This window comes from Syngnathoides biaculeatus, chromosome 7, assembly GCF_019802595.1.
Source record: "Syngnathoides biaculeatus isolate LvHL_M chromosome 7, ASM1980259v1, whole genome shotgun sequence".
NCBI lineage: Eukaryota > Metazoa > Chordata > Actinopteri > Syngnathiformes > Syngnathidae > Syngnathoides > Syngnathoides biaculeatus.
Genome location: NC_084646.1, coordinates 24249945 through 24277351, shown reverse-complemented (window position 1 = coordinate 24277351; position 27407 = coordinate 24249945). Strand labels below are relative to the sequence as shown.

At 39.9% G+C, this 27407-nt stretch overlaps 1 protein-coding gene and 1 pseudogene across 2 annotated transcripts in view; one reads left to right on the top strand and one right to left on the bottom strand.

Moving 5' to 3' along the window:
- Window positions 1-27407, top strand: part of ror1 (receptor tyrosine kinase-like orphan receptor 1) — a 154124-nt gene that overhangs the window by 34619 nt on the left and 92098 nt on the right. The window lies entirely within an intron of this gene.
- On the bottom strand, window positions 25880-25998 carry LOC133504156 (5S ribosomal RNA; annotated as a pseudogene).

Here is a 27407-nt window from a genome sequence, read left to right as displayed (position 1 = left end):
CAGAACAGAGTGAATTACACATTGTGTATTTAAAACAACCACATAACTATTGTTTCTATAAGTCCACTTTGCTTAATGCTAACAAACAATGCAAAACAATATTGCCGTGGTATAACCCTTTAAGCAATAGAAGGTTTAAGTTTATATATAGATAGATAATGTAACAATAGTAATATATCCTCTATCCTCAGGGAAGAACTATTATTATTGTGGCTTACTGAGGAATCTTGACCAGCTCCACGCATATCCTAATGCTGTAACTGTATTAACCAGAAGTAGCAGCACCATATCCATTGAATTGAAGCAAAAAAAAAAACCCGAAAACATTAAAAACGGTTTTAATTTTTTACATTCTATTTAATTATGTCAGTACTGTGTTTTGAATTCATTTAAGACACTGAATGGTGCGACTTCAAAAAAAGAGGGATATCTTTAGTTGCTGAAAATATTATTTCGACATTTGGCAAGGTGTGAAGGCCCATGCCAATAAGCAATGGGACCTTATGGCCACTTAAACATTACAGTCGCTGCAATGTATGAAAGAATATTCAAAATAATCTGTCTATTGTAAGGTCTTGCATTGGAGTGGAGTTTCTCTGAGGGTGGCAGTCACAGCCCGCTGTAGTTTTAATCTAAGCTCCCTCTGTTTGGATTCGCATCATCTCACAGTTTATTGACATTGCAGCACACGCCTTGTATGTAGCAATGTGCTGCTCCATGGACAAACACTGATGTTTTTGTTGGACTCCTGACTGTGAGACCTGCTGTGTGTCATTTCATTTCAACTGGGGGCTGAAAGAGGGTGCCCAGGTGTCCTTGTGTGTTTGTGTGGGAGAAAGCGAGAGATAGGCTTGACCTTGTGTGTCTGTGGGTGCACATTTACAACTCTCATACAAACTGGACCTTTCTTTACCTAATTCATTTTTATCAAATCGTGTTCAGTAGAAGACGACGTGTGAAAGAGGTATGTTTTCCTTACTCTTGGGTTGGATGCAAACCTTTTGGCGCACATGGTGACCACCTTTTTCTGCTCAGCACAAACGTAATCATCTTGCAAGGGAAAGTCGACTCATTCACATAAAGAGCGCATGACCACATTAACAAACCACTTCAAAATGGTTCATATTCACCACAAATTGGCAAAGCTGCCTTCGATTTGGATTAACAACCAAACAATTAGTTTCCTTTTCTCTTTAGTAAAGTGCTTCCATGACATTTGAGGTTAGTACTGTAAAGGTTTGCACTGTAAAAAGAGTGAGAATGTATCAGAAATGACACACTTACATATTTCATGTACTGCCAACTGTGATTTAAACATACACGTCTTTCAAAATTCCACTTTTACTTTCCTCACCCTGAAGAGGACTGTGATGAGTGAGAGTGTGGTGGGCCTCTCCTGTGAGCTAAATGACAGGGTGGCAGCATAGGATGACAGCGGCACATTTGACAGATGGGACGTTAATGAAAGGAGAGCAGGACTCAAATTGAAGAATAAACCTTTTTAATACGATGCACACAGTTTCAAGAAGCCACTCCTCATTATGGGAAGAAGAAGAAGAAGAAGAAGAAAACACAGCTCAACACTGTAATGTTATGCAAAACACTAAAAAAGGAAAAAAAAAACCTAGCAGTTATGCATGTCTCATTTAATTATCAACCCACCATTGACAAAGTTAGGTGTCACAATATGATCTCATGAACACAGCAGTTAAAAGATCTGAAGAGTAATTTCTTAGTTTTTTTCTGTTTTAAACCTGCTGCATTGGGTATGTACTACCCCAAATCACCACTCAGCATGATTTACTTCTATCATAAAAACTAAAACTTCCCCCTTTTTCATTTGATTTGAAAGTTTGAAAGTCAGTGGAAAATACTAAGTCCCAGCTTATGTTCTCAGTAGTTTTTATAGATTCCTCATCTTGAAGCTGTGGCTCTGAATAATTCACATCTCAACACGCTTTTTTAATGGAAATAATTTCAAGGATCGATAAGGAGAACAATGGTCCAATAATGCAGACATTTTTTTTACATGTTGTAAGTCTTGGGGCTTACAGTATTGGAACTAGTTGAAGGTGGTGAGACAATAATTCTCTCAGTTCCATCTTTTAAAATATATTTCATCCAAATTCAAGTTTTACCTGCTATCTGACACCTCTAGTGACAGATTGAAGGAGCAAGACAACCTTGCGTTGACAGACAGCTGAAGTAGGGGCAAAGCAAACGGAGAATATTTGACTTCTCATTTTGAGGCCCGAACCTCGTATTTGCATGTCATTACTGACCCAGTGCTCTACAAAGATAGCATTCATGCTTGATGACCTGCTCAGCGCTGTACTGTTTCTTTCTGACACCTCTACTTTCCACCTTGAGACAGAATCCAAAACCCAATGGCCCCCAAGGCTATTAAGTTTTTAAGTTATCCCCCTGGTTGTCCACAGCGAAGGAATTAGAACTCTTTTCTTGCCTGCATGTGACCATACTAACGTTAGTTTACCCTGTTGCTGTGCTGGTTCTCTGGACATGATTACACCGCTACAAAGTCCGCTTTGCTGCAGCGAGCCATTGTCTGGTTACCCTGAGACTCCTTTCTCATTACTGTGATAAAAAGCCCCATGCTGAGGACCCTCATGCTACACTAAATCTGGCCAAAGTACTAGTCCACAGTCTCTGATGGGCTATTGCAGTCTTTCTGAAATCAAAATAATGAATACAAAATATGCAGTGCTTTTATTTTAAAATGTATTTAATAATTTTAAAATTTTCATTTAGATGTTGAAGTTCTCGCTCGGAGTGAGCAGGTTGGATAGGATTAGAAATGAGCTCATTCGAGGGACAGCCAAAGTTGGATGTCTTGGAGACAAGGTTCGAGAGAGCAGACTTCGATGGTATGGACATGTTCAGAGGCGAGAGAGTGAGTATATTGGTGGTAGGGTGCTGAGGATGGAGCTGCCAGGCTAAAAAGCGAGAGGAAGACCAAAGAAAGCGTTGATGGATGTTGTGAGGGAGGACATGACTACAGTGGGCGTTAGAGAGGAAAATGCATGAGATAGGCTTAGATAGGAAAAAGATGACACGCTGTGGCGACCCCTAACGGGTCAAGCCGAAAGGAAAAGATTTTGAAAATTTCACATTTTCCAAACCCTCGAGTGAGTACTTTTTTTTTTTTTTATAAAAGTGATGAGCGACAATACCAACAGTGTGTCTCGCATTAGCAACATTTTATTTCCTGCGCAGTAGGAGAGGAGAATTTTCCATGTTAATGATTTGGGAGGCCCAACTACAAATGTCTACTACGAGTTGGTGCTCAAAATGTCAGCACTTTAAAATTACAGAAAAAAATATGCACACTGTAGACATGCTTTTTTGTGATTGATTAGTAATGTAATTGTGTTGCCATTTCAGTATATGTCTGCTGTCAATGATCTAGTTTCACATATATCTAAATATTCACAGAGACTGATACTGAAAGTTTTCACCTTATTATATTGTAGCCATTAAAAAAAAAACAACATTTAAGTTCATTTTTTCTTCAATATCTCAAAGCATTCCCAGGTCAGCTGCGAGATGTAGTCTCTCCAGCTTGTCTTGGGTCATCTCCAGGGTCTCTTTCCTGTAGGACGTGCCCGTAAAACCTCAGCAGGGAGGCGTCCAGGAGGCATCCGAACCAGATGCCCCAGCCACATCATCTGGTTCCTCTCAATGCGAAGGAGCACCGGCTCTACTCTGAGCCCCTCCAGGATCACCGAGTTTCTCACTCTATCTGTAAAGGAGGGTCCGGACACCCTGCGGAGAGAACTCATTTCAGCCGCTTGTATCCGGTATCTTTTTTTTTCGGTCATGACCCATAGCTCGTTGGTGCGAACGTAGATCAACTGGTAAATTCAGACCTTCGCCTTTTGACTTAGCTCCCTCATTGTGACAACGGACCGTTACAAAATCCACATCACTGCAGACGCTGCACTGATCCGCCTGTCGATTTTCCCATTCCATTCTTCCCTCACTTGTGAAAGAGACCCCAAGATACTTGAACTCCCTTTCACTTGGGGCAGTATCTCATCCCTGAGCTGGAGAGTGCTTGCCACCCTTTTCTGACTGAGGACCATGGTCTCAGATTTAGAGGTTCTGATTCTCATCCCATCCTTTTCACACTTTGCTACGAACTGCTCCAGTGAGAATTGGATATCACGGCTTGATGAAGGCAACAGAACCACATAATCTGCAAAAAGCAGCGATCCAATACTGAGACCACCAAGTCTCTGCAGCTTGGTTGTGCCAAGAGATTCTGTCATTTAATGTTATGAACAGATTCGGTGACAAAAGGCAGGGTTGGCAGAGCACAAACATCATTAGAAGCGAGTCCGACTTACTGCCGGCAATGTGGCCCAAACTCTGACACCTGTCGTACGGGGACCAAACAACCCGTATCTGGGGGTTTGGTGCACCATACTCCAAAGGACCACAGGACTCCCCGAGTAAGATGGTCGAAAACCGTCTCCAAGTTCACAAAACACATGTAGACTGATTGGGCGAACGCCTATGCACCCTCAAGGATCCTGCCGAGGGTGTAAAACTGGTACACTGTTCCACATGGAATTGTTGAAATTTTAGCAGATTTGTTACAAAAGAAAAACTGAAATATCAACGCACCCATAAGTATCCAGATCTTTTGCTGTAACACTCATATACTGTATTTAACTCGGGTACTATCCATTTCATCTCATCTGATCATCCTTAAGATAGTTCTACACCAGAGGTCTCAAACTCAGTTTACCTTGGACCTGCTGGAGGCAGAATTTGCCTGAGGCTGGGCCGCAGATGCATATGCTTGTGTGCACAATTTTGTTTTTTAAAATTCAATCTGTTCAGATGTATTTTTATTTTTTTTAAAATAAAAAATAAGAAATAGGGATGCTGGTGTAAATAAGTGAATGCAAAACTACAAATAAAACTCTTCTTGTATCCAGCCCAGTCAATGTCACGCCCCCGAGAGTCATATACCCCACTATAATTGGTAGGTTTGTAGGCTCCGCACACAACATTGTGAAAGTGGCATTTCTAAAAAAGCTAGCGGTCTGCATTAAAATTAAAATGTCATATTTGGGTGGTTGCCCCTAAATGCCCCCCCGGCCACCAGGTTGAGACCCCCCTGTTCTAAACTTTAATTGGAGTCCAGCTGTTGTTTGATTATTCTGATTGGACTTTATTCGGAAAGTCAAACCCCAGTCTATATAAGACATTTCAGCTCACAGTGCATGCCAAAGTAAATGAGACTAATGAGGGCAAAGGAACTGCCTGAAGAGCTCAAGAAGGAATAGTGGCAAGGCACAGATCTGGCCAAGGTTACAAAAATATTTCTGCTACACTTAAGATTCCCAAGAACACAGTGACCTCTAATATCCTTAAATAGAATACGTTTGGAAGGATCAGAACCCTTCCTATACCTGGCTTTGGCTAAACTGTGCATTTGCGGGAGAAGAGTCTTGGTGATAGAAATAAAGAAGAACCCAAAAATCACCATGGGTGAGCTTCACAAATCCAGTTGGGAGATGGAAGAAAGTTGTAGAAAGTCAACCTTTACTGCAGCACACCACCAGTTGGGGTTTTCTGGTAGAATGGTCCGATGGAAGCCTCTACTCAGTGCAAGACACATGAAAGCCCACATAGAGTTTGCTAAAAAAAAAAAAAAAAAAAAAAAAAACACCCAAAGTACTCCAGGATGATGATAAATGACATTCTATGGATTGATAAGACCAAGATAGAAAATTTGGGCCTTAAATCTGAGCATTGTGTATTTGTTGAGAAAACCAGAAAACCAGGCACTGCTCATCACCTGTCCACTACGTTCCAAACAATGATGCATGGTGGTGGTAGCATCTTGCTGTGTTTTGTTTTTTTTCCCCCAGCTGTATGGACATTATGACTGGTCGCAATCGAAGAAAAGATCAATACGGCCAAGTACGGGGATATTCTGGACGAAAATTTTCTTCAGAGTGGTCAGGACCTCAGACTGGATGGAAAGTTCACCTTTAAACAAGACATAATACCGAAGGAGTGGCTTCAGAACAACTTGCAGACTGTTCTTGAATGGCCCAGCCAGAACCTTGACTTAAACCCAATGGACCTTTCCGAGTGGCGATCTTCAGCTCTGTCCCCCTTAGGTACATTTACCATGTCCCGCAAGCTTCCAAAATGGTGACTGAACAGAAAAGGTTTGAAGTCGATTCTCTATCATGTAATCCAGATAATATTGCAGTATGTTTTTTGCCATATGCGTCAGACTTGACCAAGAGAGTTCTACAGAGAGGTCTCAACTATTTCGTGCAAGGATATGTACACGGAATTAAGATTTTGGATGAACCAGCACGCAATGTCAGGGTTACAGCGAAACATTGGCGGTCAATGAAAAAAGGTTTGACGCCTCACAAACTTCATGTTGAAATCCAACAGGATCAAATAGTGGACTCGTATTAGGCATGTAAAGCAGGGTGAGTACTTTTTACTTGGAAATATCACGAATAATATCATTGTAGTCTTTACAAGTGAGTTAAGTTCGATTTTCTACATTTAAACAATGGTGATTAACTCAGTCAGTACCGTAGTCACCAGATGAAAAAGTTTGACTTGGCTTGTAATCGAACCTATTGCTCTGTCTTAAAAGTCTGATGTGATAAAAATAGGCAAATAGACATTTCTCTTGCATAACATCGTGCATTTATGTATCACTAACCCGACTCTTTGGCATAAAACATGACACTTCATTCAGCAGATCAGTGATACACAAACAAAGTGAAAGTTGTTCTCCTGCAATGTATAGAGCACTGATAATAATTCAATCAAACTCAGAGAAGATACTTCTACCTCACTTACCTTTGAACATACAGCCTTGTGTTTGTTGATATTGTCCACATTTAGTTGTACGTGTGGTCTTCCGCAAGCCTTAACCCATCGTAGGCACTTTGTCAACTGTGTTTTAGGCTATGGAAAATGCATCAACTAGGTCCCTTGTAACCTAGCAGGATATCTTTCATCAGAATTGCAAGTTCCTCACGTGCATCTGAGGACCATTTTCTTCGTAACATTAACTTTTCCAAGCGCACGCTCCTGACAACCAGCATTGCTCGTGGGACAATATGGCGAGAGGGGCGTGTCAAGCCAGGGGTTAAGACAATGCAACTTTCTGAATGGGTATTATAGTACGAGTGATGGACTGGTCGGAAAGGTCCATTGTGCATCCTGGGAATCACATAGTCTAAAATGATCTATGATTGAGTGTTTGACTAATGTGTTCCACAAGTCATTCACCAAAATCAAAATGACAAGGAGAGGTTTTAACGAAAAATTGCCACTGCAATTTTGTGAGCAGATAAATTAGCAGCTTATCTTCTTCTACTGTCTGGATGCCCTGTGGCACCGTGCTGCACCCTTCACAGTTCAGTTGGGCAAATTTTTATTATGACTTTTTACTTTGAGTTACTTTAAATTTGTGTGTATACATTAACTTGACCTTTGCCTGGCCCAATGTTTTCACATTTTGGAATGTGTGGTGAAATGCATGGTGAAACACGATGCTGCTTTTAAAATTAAAATTAGTGGAGTAATGCTCTGTTGTTATTTGAATCCAAGAAGGCTCAAAACGTTTTTGTTTTAATGCATGGTGTTTGGAAACATTATTCCAATTATCTACAAGAGAATCAGAAAAATGTACAGAAATCTTGAAGTCTGTTTTACCTATTTCTATCCGTGGGATGTTCAATTGCCTCATCTGCATGTAATCAAGTCACTGTCCACACGTCATAAACATGGGATGGATTATGTGTAATCACAGCAAAACAGAGACTGACAGTGAATGGGAAAGGAATGCATGGGGGATGGAGGGAGAGATGAAAGGAGAAAAATGGAGAAAGGGCTGTCAGGAATAATGGAGTAGTCGTATTTATCAAGCTGCGGATCTCCATGTGGGAAGCATGGACTGAGACAGGGAGAGGCAAAGAGAGGATTTAAAGACTGAGGGAGGGCACCTTGCATGATGGGTGACTGAACAAGGCATAGGTCAGCCATCGCTCCAGTAAGGCCTTTTTCTTTCCAAGATGAACACTCCCATTACAGATAAGCAATATCTCCCATATATTATCAGAATTACAATGTGAGCTATTTCAGTGTCAGGTCATCAAAGATTATCACATTATTTTTATGTCAATTTAACCCCCCCCCCCCTCACCTTTCTCAAAATCCTCTTAAATGATGGAGTTTTAGTGTTAATGTTTTGGTCACTGGAAAGTTGTGTGTCTACACATGGTTGTGTCAATGAATATTTTTTTTTTTTACATTAAAAGCTGTTGGAGATTATTTTTCATGCGTGATAGCACAAAAGCAACAAAGTACTATTACATACATGCGATTGAAGATGTTTATCTTTTCCAATCAAAAATTGTTTACCAAAAGGAGTGGCTCGTTTAGGGTGGGTATTGTGGGTAACATGCAGTATCTGATGACAGTACATTCATTGCTTAAAAAAAAAAAGTGACAGCGCCATGCTGAGAAGCAGCCTTGGAATGTGGATGAGTGAGTGAGAGAGTCGTCAGAATGCTACGTGTACGTGTGTGTCTGTGTCAGGGTGTGTTTTCCCAGACTTCTTAGCCTTCCCTCAGTTTGACCCTGTTTTATGGTCCTTTTACAGCCCCTGCATACTGTAGCAATCGAGAGTCTCTTCTCCAGGGCTCTTGTTCCCCTCATCAACCTCCCTTTAGAACTTCAGGCAAGGGCAGCTGCCCTTTAACACTACCAGCCCCCCCTTGAAGAGCTCATCCTCATGGAAATGTTTTAAAGGGATCAGCAGAAGTTTTTATTTTATTTTTTTTCCATTGTTTTTGCATTGCCTCCACACAGATGGCGTTTTATGACCCCCACTCCATACTTAGAAAAAAGTGTATATATCTACCTTCACAGCATCTGCACATTGACACGCAATACACTATTGGTGACGTCACGTCTTTTAGTTCCTACTGCAATCCACCTAATTACATCCTCATATGCTATATTTTAAACTACATGTATTTATAGACAATGCATATGGGTTACGTAATGGTCGTTCTAGAAATTATCTTTGTGTGTTTTGATTGCCATGACTGCTGGTCAGCATTTTTGGATAAAACATCCATCTATCCATCCATCCATTTTCTGAGCCGCTTATCCTCATGAGAGTCGCCGGAGTGCTGGAGCTTATTCCAGCTGTCAACGGGCAGGAAGCAGGGTACACCCTGAACTGGTTCCCAGCCCATCGCAGGGCACATAGAGACAAACAACAGTTGTGCTCACAGTCACACCTAAGGGCAATTACAGTCTCCAATGAATGCATGATTTTTGGGATTCAGGAGGAAACTGCCCAGAGAAAACCCATGCAGTCACGGGGAGAACATCCAAACTTCACACAGGTAGGGCCGGGTCTTGAACCCCGGTCCTCAGAACTGTGAGGCCACCGTGCCACCCATTGGATAAAACAAGTAAAGTAAAATGACTTGCAGGAAAAGCTTCACTTTGTCGTCACTCCACATAGGGTGATTCTCATAATGGCAGAGTGTATAGAAAAAATAAATAATAAAGTCACTATCGGCATCTCCCCCTCAACACCAGTTTGGTCATCAATTCAACCTTACTGTAGGTACTCAAATATATATATATATATTTTTAATGGCTCACAGATGCAACGTGTAATCAACACTTTATAAATGATTCTGGGGTAAGATGGATTTACACCCACTTTTCAATGTTTGCATACAAATCCAGTTCCAGTTCGCGACAGCTTGTTTTGGCCTGCGATCACTGATCCAGGACCAGTGTCACAAACACAGCGACTGAAATATTGCTTGAAATGTTTAAACTGGAACAAAGCTTAACAAACTCCAGAAGTAAAAAGAGAATTTTCCATTCCACTATGGAACAATGCTTGCAATGTGTTTCTACTTTGGCATTAATTTAATAGAGAGAGAGAGAGAGAGAGAGAGAGAGAGAGAGAGAGACTGAACATCCTACTGCCACTGATAATTCTGCTTATTAATTCCCTTTGGAGAAACTTGAAAAATAATTGGGAAAAATCTTTTCTTTTTAAACAAGGTTTCTGGAAACTACAAACAGCACGTTAGAAAATATCTATTTATGTTGCAATAAATCAGACCAGGTTGCGAAAGGTCTTCCTCTGTTAGAAGTGCATCGCTGCAAAGAAAATACCAGCAGGGAGATACAGTTTATCTGTAAGAAAATTGGCTTTCACAACAACCAAGAAGCTCCACTTCAGGATCAGGTTTACATTTATTGTCCTCTTGGGGAAAGTTTGCTTGGACATCGGTGAAGCGGCTAAAACCACAACATGCATACGGTATACTTTTCCACACACAATCATTCCATAGTACGTCTCATAAAACATAGTAAAGATATCCAAATATACATTCTATGCATACTTCAGTCATGCTTACCCCAATTGGATTACCAGTTAAATAGGCCACTTTACTACACAGGGTGTTTCTTCTCATGTAGGTACTGCATTCATGAATCTAACTTATGAGATGATCACCTTTTTAAAAATCTATGGAGCTCGTGCACCTACGTCATAAAATCACATGACATCGCCATATTGCCGGTCTTACAAAGCATTGTTGGAAGTTAATTCCGTTGAGACAACACAAAAATATGTCTTATAGCACGACATCCAGAGTTTTGTCTGGTATCGTTAAACATTTAGAAGTTGATAAAACGAAGGTACGTGGAAAAATTAGACACTTGGCATAGAGAACCCATATTTAATGCCGGAGTCGATGTTTTCGCCGATAAGAAATTGGACTCTTTATTCATGTCTTCTTGTCTTGGACAACTGGATATACACATGTATCTGGTGAATAAGTCGTTGAGATTTACACAGAAGAGTTTAAAAGCATATAAAATTCTGGACTCATACAAATACTTCATTGCTGGATCTATTCTCAATCAGGAATAAATCCCACAGAGTGATGGAGTCACTCAGATTTTTTTTCAATACAAATACCAATATTTAAATAAATGACCCCTGGTTTTACACAAAGTAGCATTCAATAACTATGACTGGAAAAAAAAAATTGCCTCGGTAGACGGAAGCGCTTACCTCCGTAAACGTCTCTGTGACAGACGGACGTATTTTTTTAAAAACTCATTGTTCCCAAATATGTCAATTTGCCGTTATAAATACTTCTTGATGATTTGAGACCTAAAATGATCGCTACATGGGAGTGTGCATTTCGTTGGGCACCATTCATCACTTACACGATCTTTCTACACTTCGCATTTTTCCTTGTTTTACACAAACTCGCATTCATTAACTATGATTGGGGAAAAAAAAGTAGGACAAGGAGTAGTCTTCCCGTATACGGCCACACGTTAACCTCCGTAAACCTCTCTGACAGATGGTTTATTTTTTTTAAATACGCTTTGTTGTCAAATGAGTCAAACTTGCATTATAAATACTTCTTGGTTATTTGAGATTGAGAAGAAATATTCCCACCTGAAATGAAATGATCGCTACACAGGCGTGTGTATTTGGTTGGGCACCATCCATCACGTTTAATTGCCGAAATCCATTGATATTTTCTGGTCTTTCAGCTGGTATTCCATGGAATGATCTCTTTGAATATCTGTCTCGTCTGTTGTGACAACCAACAGCACAACAGGTCTTGCGCATTGTGAATACTCTGCTCCAATTCAATGTCTCCCACAATGTAGAGCAGCTATGTTTGACCGGCAATATGGCGCTTTGAAAACGGTGACGTCACGTGTACGAGCTCTATACTTATGCCCTTCTTTTCCTTTGGGTCTGTCCTGTTTGTGGTCACCACAGCATGTCATCTCTTTTTATATAAGCATACGTTCTCCTCTCAAGCACCAATTGCACTCATGTCTTCCCTCACGGATTATATCAACCATCTCATAGATCTTCCTCGGCCTCTTTTGCCTGGCACCTACATCCTCCTGATCCTTCTACCATTATATTCTTTATTATATAATATAACCCTGCCTGTTGTGCTGATGAGCTCATTCTAGTCAAAATAGAGATTGTTTGGAAGAATGAGAGCCTGCAACGACTTGATTAATACTTATATCGGAAGACAGAATATTTGAGGAATCCTGTTGAGGAATGCGTGCCTGCTTCGCAACACTTTCCTTGAAGGGTATTTGGAAGGGATGATTTAAAAAAAATACATTTTCTTTTCTGATTACTTTCATGGACATTTTCACCACCTTTTAAAATGTTGTCCCTTTTGAAAAGAGAGGTACTAAAATTGGATGATAAACTGTATCTGAAATAGCTGCCCAGCATTTTGAACTGTTCCCATAATCTTACTCCTCATGGCAAACAATCTAAGTTGGCGGAGGAAATTTTGGGAATCGCACAAAGTTGGTTCTGAACTATTTGGGAACATTATGTAATTGCTATTGCCCAACCCCCTACAGTACCACAATTCCGATGTGATATGCCATTCCAAATGAGATTTTATCCACTTTATTTTTCCCTCAACAACATGTAATTAATGCTTTTAAAATGACCAACAATATATTGGATTTTGGATAAAGTGTTTCTATATGACTTTGGACATTGGCCTTCTGTGGGTAGTATGTATGTTCTCTGTGTTCTTGTGTGGGTTTTCTTCAGGTCCTCCAGGCTGCTTGTAATTCCAAAACCATGCATGTGTTAGGGTAATTGACCATTTGTGTGAATGTGAGTATAAATGGTTGTTTGCAACCACTCAAGGGTGGTTTCCACTTTTTGTCCACAGTCAAATAGGATAGTTTGATTCCAGCTCACCTCCGCCCCTGAACAGGAGAAGCGGTACAAAAATGGCTAGCTGACTGGCTAAATGGATTGTATACTATGCATAGAAAATATTTTATCATGCAGCACTGTAATATTTGAAATGCAAATATTGCAAAAGCAATAAATCATTGAGCCTTGACTTAGTGTGTTTGCACTGAGTTTCTATGAAGTTAAACCAAGAGAGGGGCATTGTTTTGCACAAACTCTCATCACATCTACATAAACATGTTGCAATGGTACATTGAGATACAAAAGAAGTTCGAGATGATGCAACATCCATGTGTTAATAGAATACTCATGTAATTAGAACCTGCACAGAGCCATGAATGTTTTTTTCTCTTTTCTCTCTTCAGTTTGCATTGTCTTGCCGTCTCTGGCTCAGTCATCCTCTCATCTACTCCATCTTTTTTCAGTTTCTCCCAGCTAATGAACTACTGCTGACCTCAGTGGTCTTGTCAGTGATTAATGCCCCCCTCCTCTACTTCTGTAACTCCTCATCCCATTGAGAAAAAAACAGTCCGAGTGAAGATTGCAATCAGATCGTTTGTACCAAAAGTATCACAAAAAACTTTGTCCTCACTTGTACTCTAACTTGAAACGAAAACATGCCGAAAATTACACCAGTCTAATTTCTCTAAAATAGTTGCAAAAAATTATATATTTTTTATAGCTTTTTATCATTAAATACAACCGATTTAAGATTCTTTCCAAGATTTTGAAAGCTCTTTTCCCATCTAATATACAGCCTCTTTTTTGCACCATTGTTGTTTAAACAACAACATCCCACATGCTGGCTGAGTAGACTCCAGACATCAAGACAGCTATGCTGCCAATTGGCATGTCCACAGATGTAATTCACTCAACTAGTGTTTATATGTTATTTTGAAAGATAGAAGGTAAAACAGCGATTCATTGCAGCCCGTTGGTATACAGGGAGCAAACATTCATGTTTTGACATGTTATTAATATCCATCTGTTTTCCGTAGCACTTTAAATTCAGGATTGTGAGGGTGCAACCAATGCAGTTAGGCTGCCCAACGTGTTGTAGAAATCGACATTGTCACTGCTCTTTGAACTAATTCCCTTTTATGTGAAAATAAAAATTTATTTTTAGGGATTTTTTATCTTGAACAGAGAAAGCTATGTAATGAAGGCTGTAATTCCTTATTCTGACTCTTCATTCACTCACTTGGACATCCCCAACATATACATGGGTCATGCAGAAACTAGCCTTACTCAACAGTGATTTTAAATGCTGGCGGCCGTCATCTGTCAGCCAGCTCAAGCCAAGCCCCAGAAAAGTGAAGGAAATCCTTTCAACTATGTTGTAATTTTGGCCCCGCGCAGATTCTCGTTACTCAGATATGGCCGTAAGGCCTCTGGCCAAAAGAACAGACACTGTCAGTTCTGTCAAGTTTTTGGCAATTTGTCCTTCACGACCTCAACTAACCTGCAGTGGACAACTTCACATTTTTGCACGGCTCCAAATGTTCCCTTTGGCCAGACTGTCAGATCTCCCCCGTCAGCGCTAAGGTCACTAGTAAAATGGAGGTTGCAGTGTTGGTCACTTGCCGATTGTGTGTGCGGGCCAGTTAACAGGCCTGAGGGGAGGAGTCTGACATCTCCTAAGGGAGTAGATGAAGATAAAGACAAAATAGACATAGCATTAACTGGAGACATAGGAAGAAGACAGGTCAGCAAATGGGAAGACACAGATAAGAGTTCTTTGCAAAAGGACCAAAGTTTGTCCTATTTACTTAATACCAAGATAATTACTGTAATGACAGAATGTTAAATTTCAGCTCGAACATGAGTTTTTGGCTCACTGGCTTATGAGAAACAACAGTTATTCTGTCACACCAGGGTCCTGGTGTACAAAAGGGCGTACACACAAAAACATAGCGTACATGTTTTTTCATGCCAAAGTTCAGTTGTATCAAGTGTGCAATGAATGGAAACGTGCGGTGCCACTCGCCAACTTCACGGCTGGCGTACGCACATTTCCACAGCTTTTGGTGCTTTGGCGACACTTGGAGGTGATCCTGGGAATAAATGTTATAATAAATCTGGACATCAGAGACGCATGGGCACTGACGAACAATTTGTGCCCAGCAACATTTGATTTCAGCAATGTAAACGATGCAAAGAATCAGGATTCACTTGTTAACCAGTGTATTTAATGAATCACTATTAGTGATGACACATTAATTGATCAAGGTGATCAGTTATGATCTATATTGCCCTCACAATCGCAACGTGACTTCAGCACATGCAGTGAAAAAAAGTCCTTTGAATTTACTTAATTTTTGTTTGCACGTGTTTAAAATGTTAGAAATAAGAAGAAATAAGAAATGGTTGTTTTCGGAGAATAGGGCTTAATTGTCATTTTTACACATTTTAAACACATGTAACCAGCTGATGTACATGTTCAAATGAAGTCAGTGGTTCCCAAACTTTTTTTGCAGCGCCCCCCCCCCGTTTCGGAAATGACATTTTTAACCCCCCAAAGTTCCAAATTTTCAGCCCCCCACTTGCAAACTATGGGAAGGTCTGATGAACAGATCCTATGTATTTGACACCAGTGATGCCAGGGACAGTGAACAAATCTCACATATATGAAGCGCCTGATAAAAAGAGTCCCTTTGAATTTGCGTAATTTGAACATGTACTGTACATTGGTTGCATGTTTAGAATGTTACAAAGACATAATCTATGTGCAGGGTTAATTTAAATATGATTTGATCATTTAAATAAGGGCGTGGATAGGCCATTGATTGGGATATACAAGGGAAATGTGCTTGGATTCATGCGCATCCATAGATTCATACATCTGGGTATTGTTTTGCATACCACATTTTCTGGATTTGAGCATATGCCATGTCTCAGGAGGAAATCCATGCATGCATTGCTACATGAGGCCGCAAGTCGCTATTTTGGTGGTTTGTACTCAGCGCTACAATGATTGTCTCTATCTCACTGTTCAGTACTTGTACAACCTGTTGCACACTAAGATGATAATTGTTTTAGCATTATCCATAAATTTGTTGTTGACTTCTTTAGTGTTAATTCTTCATTTCTTCCTTCCTTCCTTCCTTCCTTCCTTCATTCTCAGTTCTGTCAATGTATTGTCATCAAGCAGCTCCAATAGGAGCTGGTCTGGCGGAGAGACTTCTGAGTGCTGTTTTGACTTACTCTAAATGGCAAGGGGGAAATGGAGGAAGGCATAATAATTGTGGTGTCCCACTATCCGGAACTTTGGGCCAAGAGAAAAATATTATACGGAGACCTCTCTGTGGGAGGCTTTCAAACTCCTTTTCAAAGCTCCCTGTTCAGCTTGAAATACACCTCAAGGTGCTCTTCGTGGAACTAGATGTCTCACGAATGAGTTTGAAGTCTTAGTTGGTGCTATGAAATTATACATCTATATCCATTTTCCAAGCCGCTTATCTTCACAAGGGTCAAGGGAGTACTGCAACCTAGTGTGGGATATTCCTATTCACTTTTTTTTTTTTTCACAGCTGCGTCACCTCCTCCTCCTTAAAATGAGCAAATTCAGGGCTTTCTTTTCCAACAATGACAAATACATATTTCCGAGTTGCGGTCCACTCAGCATGGAAAGCGTCCCAACTGCCTTCTAGGCTGTTGCGTCACCACTTCCAAATATGGGACGGCCACACCCCCTTTTGGCATTATCGTCGCACTTTGACGAGGGGGGGGGGTCTAGTCTGAAAGGCCTATAGTTAGTATTAACACAAAACAATTTAACAGGATAATTGTCAACAATACTGTTAATGAAACAGTTTAAAAGGATACCTTCAGTCAATTCCTTGTGTGTCAGTATCATGTTGTTCTTGGTCACATGCCTTTCCAGAAACTGAGAAACTGCCGTCTATTAATTTAATCTACACAAAGCCATATCTTGGGTTGGAGTCTATCCCAGCTGACTTTGGGTTAAATGTGGACTCGTCTCCAGTCAATCATAAAGGCAATTATGATTAGTAAAAGTAGTGTGAATTCATTTTATGCTGTCTTATCGATCCACCACATTAGTGACTCACCATTGGTGTTTGTGTGTTGGTGTATGTGAAGGCGAGAAACTAACGAACATACAGATTAGTATCAACTGAAGCCTAAAGTATCATGGCTTCGGTTTCTTGAATCTCAGAACTGCCTTTTGGAGATTAGATTGGTCATTTGGTGGAGCACATCATTGGGATGGTTTCTGGTTTTCGCTCCCTTATCTTCTGATGGACACACATGCTGGAATCCAAGAAATGCTGTGTGCATGCAGGCATATGTGACTAAAGTTGGCCTGTTGCTCAGAGATCTGATATAATGAGCAGATAGCACATAGATGAAAGCTTTGAAATGTTTTGATCTAGTCAGGCGTCTTTGTCATTTTTCTTTCATTACTTATCTTGAATGGATTCTCTCTCTCATTTGGTCTTCACCATTTAATCAGTCGGTTTTAAACTCAGACATAGGGGACACATTTCTTTAAATAATACATAGTAAAATACGTCATTAGGATATCCACTACAATTCTGTGCCAAATATTCTACCTTTATAAGTAAAATGTTGCTGAGAGAGTTAACAATACAGTACCTTTATTATTGTGCTTTTTATTTGAGTGGTGCCTTGATGCTCTACCATTATACTTACTTACACTATACAAAAAGTAATACTTTGGCCCTCTGCTGTACCTAAATAAGGTAAACAAAATTTTAGAAATAGCTCTCAGTATGAAGTACTGCAGCCAGGTGGCCGACTGGTTAGAGCCTCCGCCTCACAGTTCTGTGGACAGGGATTCAAATCTTATGTGGAGTTTCAATGTTCTCCTCGTGGCTGCATGGGTTTCCTCCAAGTACTCCGGTGTCCCAAAAACATGCATTAGTTGAAGATTCTAAATTGCCCCTAGGTGTGAATGTGATTGTGAATGGTTGTTTGTTTGTGTGGTCTGCAATAGGCTAGTGACCAGTGCAGGGTGTACCCTGCCTGAATGGATCTAGCTGGCAGCGCTGAAAAACTATAAAACATTCTATGATGTCAGCAATCCCTCCTGAAAAATTCATCGGATCTGTACCATTCACAGACGGAACAGGCCTATTTTGAGTTCAAAACTGTGACTTTCACCAAAAGGGGACTGATATGCATGTATGAATAACTTATAACTATGCAAAATTATTGGCTATCACCTTACTTCCACTCTGGTCCATAGCGACTCCCACCAAACTTAAGTTATACTCCAGGTCCACAATCTCTGTTCCTGTCCTGTCCTGTTGTCCTTGCCTCGCATGGTATGACATAACTGTCATATATGACACTCAATTCCAATGTGTCATTGTACTAGGTATTTGATATGCTTCCTTCATGCTGTTTTTCAACAAGTGTCTTGTCTTTTGTTGTCTTATTTTCACATTTTGTTTTACCTTTTTTCCGTCATTTTTTTTCCATCACTCCCCTTTAAAACTTTTCGACTGAATGACTAATTCTCAATAAATATCCATCACAACATAAAGAAACTAGAGTGGCAGCTTATAAAACTGTTCCGGCATGAAGGGGAAATTGAAGATCTTCCTTTCTGCTTGATCTAAAAGCTGAGTGAGAATGGTTGTTTGTTTCTGTGCCCTGTGATTGGCTGGCAACCAGTTCTGGGTGTACGCCGCCTCCTGCCAGAAGATAGCTGTGATAGGCTCAAGCACTCCCGTGAGCCTCTGACTGGACTCAACCTTTCAACAGCATGTTGGACAAACATGCTGTAACAAATGAAGTATTTTATTCTCCTGTCATCTGTGTAAAACTAACAGTTGATGTGTCCTGTGCCGTTGACCCATACAGAAGCAGCTCAGTTGCAGTGACAACTCAAGGAATGGCAAGAACAGCAGTCAAGTCTTTTTTTAGTCCTCTTGTTTGTAATATACTATTTACTTTTTACTTACTTTAATTGAATATGTAACTAAATTAACTTCCCAATATGCATATATATACATTTTCATTGTATCTGGAAAAGACATTTATTATTATGGGATAGGCACCAACACTCCATGACCCTGAACAGGACAAGCGGCATTGAGAATGGATGGATGTTTTTACTGTGCCTGGTCCTTTTTACGCATGTCTTTATGTGAAACCAGTATGCTTTGCTTGTTTTACATTGCTTTTTTGTTTAACCTTTTTTTTTTTTTACATAATTGCAATACATTGAAATACTCTTTTTACTCGTGCTCTGTTCTTTTTTCAGTCCAGTAGGACTGGAATGGAACACTGAACCCACACATCATTTCCATCATACGTCTGACACGCATGCTTATGTTTGTTTGACCTTGACCTACTGAGTGCCCTTTTAGTTATCTTTGTTGTCCTATTATATTTGTCTTCCACTTTATGGATTTGTAACGCCCACTACATTTTCTTCTTCATCTGCTTTAGTTTTTCTTGGATCAGGTTTCTCTTGGCTGTGTTGTAAGTGGGACTTAATCTGTTTGACATGGAGTCATTTATTTCCATGAATAACACTTTCTCTTGTTATCCAGTTGTTTGTTCATCCTCTGTATGCAATACCTTCTCAATTAGAACAGCAACAAGGTCTTTTAAAGTATTATTCTGTTTTGAATTATTTATCAGGCTCTTTTACAGTGTGCTAATGTAGTTATTTTATACAAATATACCCCTTTAACCATACATGCACCGCACCCTCTTCTTTTCATCACATTTGTGAGAGACCTCTGTTCATATTACTAGTCCTGCTGCCATTATGACTACTCAATCAGCAGATGCAGTGGTGGTCTGCTTAATTTAATTTGAACATTGCATCCTCCCCCTTTTAATATCATCTTAAGAGGAAGCAATGCGGTGTCTATGGAGCCAAGTAAAACGTCTTTTCAAATCTGATCTTTCGGGGGTGACCTTTCACGGGGCTGGATGAATACTTGTATGGATGGATGCAGTCATCTGTTTTATTAGATGGCATCAATGTCCCAGACTTCTCAATCAAATGTCCCATTTTATAATGTCTCTGGACAGCTTGTGTGCTCACACTTTCAATCAACTCCAATTTTTCCTTCATTTTGAAGGGCTGCTCCGACTACACAGTGTGTGTGTGTGTGTGTGTTGTGTGTGTGTGTGGTGTGTGTGTGTGTGTGTGTGTGTGTGTGTGTGTGTGCGTGCGTGTGTTTGTGTATGTGGGTTTGGGTCTGTAAGCAATAATGTCTGTCATACAATGAAACATTGTACTGTTTACACAATATTTAAATATATTCCTTTATTTTTTTTCAACAATATAGTGAACATAACCCCACAGTGGCGATGGATTTCCTTCTCGTAACAACATCCCATTTCATCCAATTTATTTCTGTAAGAAGTCTTTCCGAAAATGCACTTTTGACATGTTGTTGTCTGAAGCTGTTCGGTGGATGACATTTTGATGCATTATTATTTTTTTTAATATTCATTTGTTAAAGGAATTTTGGGAAATATTTTGCTTTGAACAATACAACTTAATCGGAGAACAATTCATATGTTCATATGATTATATTAAATGTTTTTTCCCCATTCACTAATGAAGGAAATTTCTCTGAATGTCCATAAAACAATTTCAAGTTTGCACATCACTTTTCCATGTTCACCTGAGACATCCCCATGTCAGGCAATGATACTCAACTATGGATTTTCTTAGACACTGCTTGCATTTATTCACTGGAGTTTTTGGAGTCTCATCATTCATTATCTACATATTGTCTTAACTCAACTACCTGGGACCTGACATTACTAAACTCATTCAGGAAAATTTAGGCTGCATTCACTATTCCTGCGCACGGGAGCTGTCACACTTTCTGAGAGTGGTGGTAAAGAGTGGCCACTGCTCAATTATGACTCACATTCCAACACCCAGATCCTTTGCGATGCATAATCTCATTTTTTAAATGATTTTTCTGTAGTTAGAAACAACAAAACCGATGGCAATCATTATTCAGTTGATACATCAAACAAAACAATGTAAATTAAATACGTGATGCAGTAATGTGTGTGTTTTGTGTTGTACATCTGCAATGAATGTGTAGATAGGTGTAAATTATACGCAGGTTAAATCCGGCAGCCAGCCAGGTGAAAGTGAGGATAACGTATTGTAAGGTAGTGGGATCAGTGTTAGTACATTAAAGGTTGTAAAACCCGAAATGGTGCCGGTATTGTAGGTTCTGTAAAGCTTTTATTTAGGGGAGCTGTAATAATAGTTCCCCTCAGGCAGACAGGGAGAATGAAGAAAAAGGCAAAAAAAATAATCTGTGGAGAGATAATCATATTATATAAAATGACTTTCGGACTTAAAATGAAGGGAATGAGCTTATATGGCTGTGGTTCATCGGTCCTCTACCTCTTTACCAAACATCTGAGGGAACCCAATAAAAGAATCACAAATATACAAAACTAGAGAGCCAAGAAAATAACAGACATATTGGAAATAAAAGAGGATGTTAGACAACCTTTGTGAAATATTGACAGAAAGCTTCATATCACCCATGCGTGATTGAGGTTATCATGATGCGCAAGTCCAATGAAATTGTTCCAATGTAGACACTAGCATTGTCTTTTGTCATCCTTGTGGTTGGATTCAGTTCAGTGTTTGACAGGAAAAACAAATAATAACTCTTGGAGGTATGCAAAGCTGACTCAGACAGTGCTACAGCAAAAGACCACAATTCTCAACATCATCAGTTCATTTACAATTGATCTTGTTTCACTGGTAATCAACCAAAATTGTTATTTTCCCCATAGCTGAACTAACACATACGGTTTTAGAAATCCGTTTATGCCAGAATCTACAGTAGTGAGTGTAAAGTGGTACAATTTTGAATTTGACCTACAATAAATGATCAGTCTGTGCAAATCTTAGCCAATGTCCCAGAACAGATTGTGTTTTGGCTAAACTTACTATATGTACAGTCAACCCAAGTAGCACATATGGATGTAATGATAGTTTCTCACACATTCACGCAAAATGTCATGACAAATGACAGAACTTAGTTGAAATTAGTCACATGCCAAGTAGAACAACTCACCCGAGGGGATTAGTGTGAGCATGTGAAGTGTTAAAGTACCAAGATTTAATGTGTCTTGTCCTCCACTCATGGCAACCTTCTAATTGACTGATACAGCTAAGCGACTAACATAGATCGATCTCTAAGCAGTGTAATGGCCTCAGGCTTCTTTCCCAAAGGAGCTCTTGTTTCTCACAGCCTTGGCAATGCATTGCTGGTACGACCTACCTAAGGAAACGTCTGACAAAGTGCATATGGATTAACAACAAAGAAAATGAAATTAAATGCATATTTTGTTTTGTTTGTTTTGGCGTTCATAGCAACGTATTCATAAATTATGCTCATAATTTTCTAAGGGTTTTGTGTGTAGTGTACTCATTTAGGTCCTGATTTTCCAAACGTTTGTACATGCCAAACAGGCGCAGTTGTGGAAATTAATCTACTAAACAGGCATACCCAGGATTTCTTCTGCAAACTGCATTAAAGTTGCCATGCAGTCCATTTATCTCATTCTGATATGAGTATATGCGGTATGTGGTTTCTCAAACCTGAGGCAAGTTGATTTGGCTGATTTTGGGTCTTTAAGTGCCTCATCTGAAAGGCAGATGCAAATTGGCACACACAGCAGGTGCGTTGCTCCAGGTTTTGAATGCGATGTTACATAGGATGGACAGATCTATGCTATTCCCATGCTGTTTGGACAAATTATATGAATTGCAATATGGCTTTTATGCTTCTCCAAAATTGGCAAATAAATGTACTTTTTCCAACTCAATTTTGTTTTCGCCTTTTCCACCAACACTTTCAATTCCATCACTTCAAAGTATTTGCAGTGCTCTCCCAAATTGTCCACGGTGAATACCATCTTCGCCACTTAAAGCGCAAAACTCTTATTTTAAAAGATGTAGTCCCTGCCACTTTTGCACTTGTTGCTAAAAGTATGTTCAATCTCTTTTTTGAGTCAACATACAAGACAGCTCATACTATTTGGGTATCTTAACAAAAGACCCTAATCTTGGTAGATCATGCTTCACACTGTGCTTGAGAAGACTAACATCCCATACAATTCGTTAAAGTGAACACGCAATTTTGCTCCTCTTACTTGGGATTTTAGTAAGTTAGGCTCTTAGTGAGGATTATTTCAGTGCTGGTGTTAATTGTAAAACAATCCAAAATAAAAATACTGAAAACCCTTTTTTTCCCTCAATCTAAACTCCATGATTAACTTGAAATATTCCAAATGTTTCTTTGTGTGGCTTTACATGCACTTTACACATCCAGTTTTAACATACTTAGTGTCAAAAGGGTAAAGTAACTATCTCCGTAATTGCCACTTTCATTTGTTGATCTTGACACATTCATGTGTTGCCATGTAGTCACCAATGACTTAATGTAGATGTGTTAAGAACCGCACCTGTGACTAAAAGCAGTACTCCTTTTGGCATGTTAACACTCACAAAAGAACCTGCCTCACTTGTGCCGCCATTGTTGCCAGAGCTGTGCTCGAGTGTTGCCGGGGGCCTCGACCCTGCCTATTTTCCACACCTTTTTCTTCTCTCTGCCAAAGCAGCTTGTAAATGTAACAGCTTGAGTGAAAATTAAAGAGCCTCATGCCACTTTTATGAGCCCCTTGACTTTAGTCTTTCCACAAGGTGTTCCCACCCAGACCCAAACTTCCACTGCGTAGGTTAATGTGCAGTGTGACAGATAGCTTGCCTCTGAGTCATTTATCTTCTGTTAGTTATTTGGGTAAATAGATATTGGCATTTATACATCATCTGTGACTCCTCTTTTGGTCTTTGTTGTTAGTAGACATAGAGTTTGGATAAAAGTATTGCCATTAGCCATTTGAATTTCAAGAATGGAACATAAAAGAAAGTATCTCTGTTGTTGAATTAAAACCTCATCTTCAAACCCATCATTTTTCAGGAAACCAAAAATAACAATGTTTATTGAGCCATGAACATCATCATCATGTGTGTAAAAATAAAAAAATAAACACATTTTGACATAGAAGGTTTCAGTCTGACGCCAGTGATATGGAGTTATTCCAGTCTTCTACTAATGTTATCTATAAGAATATTTAATTGAAATATTTGAACGTTTACCCTGAACATTGAGAGATGTTTGACAATGAATCTAAATCTGATTTCTAATTTATCCCAAAGTTTTTAATGAAGTTGAGTTGGGGGTTCTTCAATACCAAACTCATCTGATTATGGTTTTATGAACCTTGATTTGTGCACTGCAACACATTCACAATGAAACAATAAGTAGCAAAGGTTGGAAGTATACATATGTCCAAATATTCTCAGTGTGATGATTAGAAGACATAGTCCATCCATTTATAAAAATATCAAACTCTGTCCCAAGACTTTTGTTAAAATGTCACACGCCTTCACATTTGTTTCACTTATGGAATACATTTTCAATCGGCCTATGTGGAATACACAAGGTCGATGACGCCTACTTTCAAGGTTCACTAAAATATTGAAGAAAAAGAGAAGCAGGAAGGCTATTCATTCCAGACAATGAGAAACACAGCCAGAGTGTTGATCAGTCGGGAAAATGGAGGCATATTGCTCGCTCACGCTCACTGGCACACTCTTTCAGCCACTGGTCATAAATCTGCCCAGGAATGACCAGACTGTCAGTTATTCCATCTTATTATCCACAGTGCTTCCTGACCGTGGCATATCCGCAGGCCTTTTAGGGGAAATGACAGTAGCCTCTGCTTCTATACAGCCCAGTAATGGTAAGCTTTGTATCTGTGCAGTGGGATGCCAAATCTGACAGCAACTTTGGTGGTTTTCCAAAAGTGATATAAATATCTCGTGACTCATTTGCCCATGATTTTATCGCTGTTACGCATGCAAAGACAGAAATTGTCCAGTTTTGTTACGTCTGTTCCCCCCCCACTTAAAAATCTCCTGGGCTTTTTCCAGCAGTCATCAGGACCTGTTGCTGCATTACATTGACATTTTTGTGTGAATGGAGTTTTAGACCCATGATAAGGTTCCATTTCCACAATTGTAAATAATACGTATGTGATATTAGATCACGTTTCTGTCCCACTATGAACACGAAATGGTGGAGTAAATATTTAATTTAATTCTTGGCTATCAATGTGGGGTTTATCTCAACCTTTGCCCAAAGTCAGCTGGCAGAGCCTTTAGCGCGCCTTTAGAGAAGCACTTGTTGGCAGAAAAAAATAAAAACTTTGCATCTTGACTTCACGTCCCTTTTAAAAGAAAAAAAACGACATCAGGGTCCTCAAAGTTGTTTAAACTACACTTGGGAAAGAATGTTTATATGTTGTGACATTCGATATGACGCTTAATTGAAGAGTTTGAACTGGTTTTCTTGGAGGTTGATTGCATTTAAGTAGTCCTGTGATCCTGATACATGAAACATTTGTTTATTCTGACCTCATGGTCAGATGGCTCAATGCTGATACTGTCGCAAGAATCATAAAACAGATAAGGGCTTGCAGTTGTGAATCTGGAAATCTGGCTGCTATCAGAAAGTAAAAATTTAGGGGGTGTTTCTTTAAGGGACTCCACCCCCACAGAGGTGTCAAAGGATGTCATCGTTGATGCTGTCACACCTCAACTGCATCCAACATTGGTTCCGCCATGGTCAACAGGCTCTGACTTCCGGTCAGGTCAAAAATAATGGTAAACAATGCACACATTGTTATGGAAAACGATGCGATAAATCTATATACCTGGGATGTTTTGGATCCCTAGAGACATGAATATAAACTAAATGTTTGCAGCATGGCCAGGAAGGTTTAAACGATACATTGACACATGTGTAATGGGAGGTACAGACCTTCATAATATTGGTATGATTTATGTCCCACATTCATCTTCTTCTTCTCCTTTCGGCTTGTCTCGTTCGGGGTCGGCACAGCGTGTCATCTCAGATGAACGCACATTTGTTTGACACAGTTTCAAGCCAGATGCCCTTCATGATTCAACCCCTCTGCATTTTAGCCGGGGAGAGAAGCTTAAAGCACGTGGTATTCCCAGGCGGTCTCCCATCCAAGTACTAACCAGGGCCAAACCCGCTTAGCTTCCAAGATCTGACGAGATTGGGCATTCTCAGGGTAGCATGGCTGTAAGCATGTTCCACATTCATAATTATAATAGTTAATTATGGAGGTTAAACTGAAACACAGCAGTGAAAAGTTACTTCTTTGCGACCGCCTGCACGGTTTTTGACATCTAACAGCGCAACAAAAATTAACCATATTGACACCAACAAAGCTATGCTTCACGATGTACAATTGTAAGGATATCAAAGGATGTCAACTTTCACGTGAAATAGTACCCAAAGCAATGGTTTACCCTGACCGGAAGTTGAAACCAAATTGACCCCTCTGTAGAAATTGCGTCATCCGCATCGCTGACCAATCAGAGGCCAGAGATCTGCATAAACCACGCCCCTTTTTTTGCATCCGCCATTCCCTCAGACAACGTTGCATGGTCCAGTATAGCGTTTGTTAGCGTTTTATCGCGTATTTGGGTTCTTTAACAATAGATATGGTTAAGAGGTGTAGTCACGGACTTTGTAATAGTGACAACAGGTATCCTGAAAGGCTAGTTGGTGGAGTTCAATTCGTACCCCTTCCAAAACCGAAGACCCAGTACGAAAAATGTCTTCGATGGATCAAACTTTGTGGAAGATCGTATGATCAACTGAATCCATCTAAAATCAACCGGAACAGATATGTTTGCACGAAGGTAAGCCCTATATTTGATTTTCAATACATGTCTCATATAAATAAATTAGCAGTTCTTTGCTTGCATAACATAGCTACATGTGAATGATTGACACACTTGATCTGTGTTGAGCGATATTTTGCGATGATCTGACTGCACAAACGTGTCTCTTTGTTGCCGGCTAACGAGCTAAAATAAGCCGGACTATGTTTGCACAAAGGTATGCCCTATATTTGATTTTCAATACATGTGTCATATAATTGAATTAGCAGTTCTTCGCTTGCATAACATAGCTACGTGTGAATGATTGACACACTTGATCTGTGTTGAGCGATACTTTGCGAGGACCTGACTGCACAAACGTGTCTCTTTGTTCGCGGCTAGTGAGCTAAGCTAAACCGGACTAGCGCGTCCTAAAAGCCTTCGACGTGCACCTAGACACCAAGACTGAAGGAAGGATGTTTGAGGACACTATAAAGTAGTGATTGTCGTACTCGGTCGGGACTTACGTAGGTTCGGCACTAATTCAAGAATAATTATTGAGGGGAGCGCGTGACGTTACACAAAGGAACCGAGAGAAACAACTCGTAAATCAAGCCTCGCCTTCTTCTTTTCCTTCATATGGCGGTTCACAAACGGCTATACAGATACACATACAGATTCTGCACACAAGTGTGATAGGTAACATGAAAATAGGAAACTGTCAATGACGAATTCATCTTTGGGTTATAATATATTATATTATGTGGCTTCTCGGTCTTCCTCTGACTCCGGAAAGATCTCGCGCTAATATCGATGGTTTCTCCATCG